Genomic DNA, 5,472 nt, shown 5'->3' on the forward strand with positions numbered 1-5,472 from the left:
TTATTAGTACAGTTTCCACATTATGCCATGGTTAAATAGCATTAAGAAAATTGCTAGGCTCCAAAACATAAAAATAGATTTAATTTACACCCGTGTTACATGCCCTGTCTATTTGCTTCTGTTTAGTATGGCTGAGGACATGGAACTATGTGATTATCCTGTAGTACCAATTTTTATAGATTCAAATTACATAGGGGAAAAAAGTTAACTTTTTCTGAAATGCAATTAAGATTTATAAAAAGACATTCAAGTCGTGCTTTATTTGATATATATTGGTTTCATTTGTCATGTAAAGAATTACTGTTTCTCACATAACAAGTAGCAAGCAAAATAAACTATGAAGCAAAAATATATTGAAATTGCAAAACCAATATATAAGAAATAATGTTAGACTATATAGTTAAGAAAACTAAAATCTCTTATATATCTGTGAAACCTACTTTGCAGGAAAGAATTTAAAAACTCCCAGTTTTAGGGGCGCCTGAGTGGCTCAGTCGGTTAAGCGGCTGCCTTCAGCTCAGGTCATGATCCCAGGGTCCTGGGATCGAGCCCCGCATCGGGCTCCCTGCTCGGTGGAGAGCCTGCTTCTCCCTCTCCCTCTGTCTGCCGCTCTGCCTACTTGTGCTCTCTATCTCTGTTAAATAAATAAATAAAAATCTTTAAAAAAAAAAAACAAAAAAAAAACTCCCAGTTTTAATTTTTAATTTCATCAATGTAATTAATTCGTGGAAACATTTAACACACATTTAACTCCTCATACTAAAACTTTCATACCCATATATTCATATTTTCATGAAATAAGCACTTTATAGTAATCATTTGCTATTTGAATGTTTTCTTTGGGAATTGTGACACTTCTTGCAAATGTTTTCCTTTTTTTCTTCATTATAGGCTATACCACTTAAAGAAGGTAAGAGCCTACAAACTAATTACTTTGTGGATACAGAAAATGTGGGATTCTCTCTGGGAAACAATTGCAAAAAATATATTAACTTAAAAAATGAATTGTAGGTCACAGGGAAGAAATTAGTGAGGAAATAGTTCAGTTAGAAAAATTAAACTGATGCGCAAAATTCTAGGGCTTTTTTATTTTAATGATTTTCCATATTTAAAATAAATTTTATAAATTTATTAATTGCAAGAAAACTATCTTTAAACCCAACATGTTTTTCTGGAAAAATAAAAGCATCGTTCTGATGGTTCTTATATTTTCCTTATTTTGCAATTTGGTCACCACCTTGCACAGTGTCTATTCTGAACTTTCTAGACTATAACAGAAACCTCCCAATTATCCTTGTTCCTGAAGTCATCTGGGGAATCATTAGAAGGAGAATTAGATGAATAAATTCTGAGAATCTAGTATAGAGCATGATGACATTGTAATTAATAATACTATGTTATATGCTTGAAAGTTTAAATCTTATATCTTAAATGCTTTCACTACAAAAATTAATAATTATGCAAGTATGAGATAACTCTGGTAATCATTTTGTAATATATATGTATCTAATCAACATGTTGTTCACCTTAAACTAACATAACCTTATAGGTCAATCATAACTCGGTAAAGCTGGGAAATTTATAAAACAGAAATAAATGCTAATTAATTAATCTCTTTTAAATTTTGCCCTGTGGATATCAGTTTTCTCACCCTTGGTTTGATACTAGTATTCCCTCTTCAGTGCTGGAACAGTAAACTGCTAAGTGTTATATAATAAATGTATAAGGTAATGAAATGGATATATTATACATAAACTTCAAAATCACAAAATTGGTGATTCGTAGATAAATTTTAAAGACATGACTAACTTTAAGGCCTTTGCCCTTTAAACACTGTGATGTATTCATATTCATATTCAAGAAGGTACCTAACTTCTTATGGCCACTAAGAGTGCACTAGCTTTTTGATTTGTTATAATTTCAGGATTTGTTATAAAAATCCTAAATTTCATGGTTGAAGTGGGGGTCTTAGTTTCTACATTACTTTGTAGAGTATGTAATGTAGAGTACACAATGACTCATGAAATACACCAAAACCAAAATTCTCCCTGAGAAGAACTGAAGATACTAACTGATTTGCAAATGACATCTTTTAAAAATATTATTGTAGGTGATTATGTCTAATCCAATATTATGACAAATATATTTGCAATTAAATTTGAAGTGATGAATAGAATAAAGAAAAATTGTTTAAAATATTGAAACAGTTTTCATAAATACTTTATAGTTTATTAACCTGACTGGACTAGAATCTTATATAACCAATCAGTTAGCATTCTTTAATCTTTAGCCTAAAAAAGCACATTACATCTAAGAAAGCTGAAAATGCCGTATCTCCGAAGATATTCTAAAACAAATGAACCATGAACATTAAGACTGAGATAACAGAAAATTATATTCATTACATGATAAATATTATCATGCTAGCCAAAATAAGCATATAACCAGCTTCACTTATTTTTTTAAAAGATTTATTTATTTATTTTGGAAACTGGGGAGGGAAAGAGGGAGAGGTTGAGAGAGTCTTAAGCAGGCTCCACGCCCAGAGCAGAGCCCAATGTAGGATTTTATCTCACCACCTTGAGATCAGGACCTGAGCTGAAACCAAGAGTCCTAACCCAACTGCGCCACCCAGGTGCCCCTGACCAGCTTCACTTATTAATAGATAGTCATTCACTCATCTACTCTTCAGTTCAACAAATGTGTGTGAAGTACATGTAAGTTACCTGTGAACCAATGAACATGATTGAGAAAGATAGTGATTCATTTCAAAGATGTCAATTAGTTCTTTTTTTTTTTTTTTTAAGATGTTATTTATTTGACAGAGAGAGCACAAGCAGAGGAAGAGAGAGAGAGAAGCAGGCTCCCCGCTGAGCAAGGAGCCCGATGTGGGACTCGATCCCAGGACTCTGGGATCATGACCCGGGCCGAAGGCAGCCGCTTAACCGACTGAGCCACCCAGGCGTTCCAATTAGTTCTATAGTCAACTACTAACCAAAATAATATATGTTATTGCAAGTTGTGTATAGGTCAAACACAATTTCATATGTTGAAATTTGTTTTAATGCATTTTATCCAGTAATCATACTTAAGACTCAAATAAAAAATGGTTATTAAAATGAAAAACAGGGAGAAAAAATTTTTTGGTAGTTCTTGGACTTAAAACGAGACAAGAGAGACAATAACTAAGTAGACTTCATGAATTTATTTAGAGATTTGCTCACATTTGTAAGCTTTTTTGTTATTTGCATTAATTATGGTAGATTGAATGAATAATCTATTGTTCTTACATTCATTTTGCTCCTGTGCTATTGTCATGAAAACAGTGTTTTCTGAGTCTATTTTTTTATTGCTTTGAAAAGTCCACTTATCATAGTTGCAAAGAATTGTATCAGGGATTACCTGTCTGAAGACTTCTGAGAACAGGTTTCTCTGCATGTGAAAGTTAGTTGTGAATGTGTTACAAGAAGCATGGAAAGCTGAAAGTAAAAGTAGCCGCCCAGGGGGTACATCTTCAGGTATCACTTCAAGGGCAAAGGATGACACACTACGATTAACTTTGTCACTTATAATAAATCACTGTATAAACCAATCTAATTATTTATAATCCATCCAAATATATTAAAATTATTGTGTTTAAAAATATACCTTATTAATGTAAGGATAACGTAAGTGTACACCTTCCTAGACCTCAAACTTTTAGTTTTCCAAAAGCAATAGTTGTTTTTATAAATTTAATCAAGACTACGTAATATATTCGAAGATAGGGTGCCTGGGGGGCTCAGTTGGTTAAGCGTCTGCCTTCAGCTCAGGTCATGATCCCAGGGTCCTGGGATTGAGTTCCACATCGGGCTCCCTGCTCAGTGGGGAGTCTGCTTCTCCCTCTGAACTTCCCCGCCCCATGCTCTCTCTCTCTCTGTAATAAATGAATAAAATCTTCTAAAAAATATATTCAAAGATATTGACAGAGCAAAAGAGAACGAGCTTTCAAATTTATAAGTATAACTCTTTGTAATATTATTAACTTTATAACTACTGTACAAAAGTTGAAACCTGACTAGGGCAATCTTTGTATTTATACCAACTTGAAATGTACCTGTGTGAGATAAATCCAGTTCCTCAGAAAACCAGGTTACAGCTGCTTTTGCCTTTACAATTGCCAACCTAGAAGTGCATTGCTGTGAGATCTGCAAATGGTAGTTGTTATTCTGCAGACGTTAATTCAAGGAAAAAAAAAATTACAGAAAAATATTTTATATCATATGTAGCATTTACATTTTTAAAAATTTATATAAATACAACTTACATGTAATTTTATATAAATATATTGTAACATAAAATGTAAATAAAATATTTTATATAAATATATTTGTACAAAATACATAAATTTGTATATAGTTATATAACATAAAACATGTTTAAATCACATATAAAATATACTTCTATGAAATATAAAATATATTTATATTTTATACATTTTATATAAATATTTTTATAAATATTTATACATATATATAATTTTTAAGGAACTTTTAACCACTCTGCCTAGCAATAAACTGAGTAAAAAACATAATCAGCATTCCCAAATTGTCTGTTGAGAGCCCTCAAATGGAGGCTCTTCAGCTTTTCAGCTGTTGGGTTTTGATTCAATCTTTTATTTATTTTTTATTTTGTTTAATTTAATTTAATTTTATTATGTTAGTCACCATACAATATATCATTAGTTTTTGATGTAGTGATTCATGATTCATTGTTTTCGTATGCCTTAACATGATTGAAAGTTTTGAATGATGGTAAATATTGATAGTCTAATATTTTTAAAAAATAAATGAAATAGTAAAGAGATCATATATGGTCTTTGTCTTTTGGTCTTCAGCCCTCACCTTTGCTACCACTCCTGTTTCGAACAAACGAAGTTGAGGATGCAATGTCAGATCTCCGTACAGAAGGAAGGAGAAGAGAAAGACAGAGAAAATGGCAACAAAAGTTACCATTTTTCAGAAACACATTTTTGTAAAAGGTCCTCTTATTTTTGAGCCCAAAATTATTATTTTGACTTCAAAGTCAGCAGGGTCCTTAATGAAAGTGTTTGTAGTTGGGATATTTATTTTAAATGGAAATGAGAAATGTAGGAGAAAAAAGGAATAGATAAAAGGAAACTGTGTACTTGTAATAACCTCGTTGTCATTCAAGCAAAAATCACGTTGGGATTTAACCGTTTTTAGTGCCGAAAGTAGTTTATTTATGTATTGATATACGAAAGCATGTATACTTTTGTTATTTGCAATTTAACCTGTGATCACCAGAATGGAATCATTGGTATCACCATGGAATTTGAAATGAAGAATCTTAACCTCCTCCCCGTATGTGCTGAATCAGAATTTGCTTTTTACAGGATCCCATGTGGTTCATAGACACATGAAAATTTGAAACACTTTCTGGGGGGCTATGAAGGTCCTGTAATTGAATAAA

The sequence above is a fragment of the Halichoerus grypus genome, chromosome 1 (assembly GCF_964656455.1).
Source record: "Halichoerus grypus chromosome 1, mHalGry1.hap1.1, whole genome shotgun sequence".
In the NCBI taxonomy this organism is placed as follows: Eukaryota; Metazoa; Chordata; class Mammalia; order Carnivora; family Phocidae; genus Halichoerus; species Halichoerus grypus.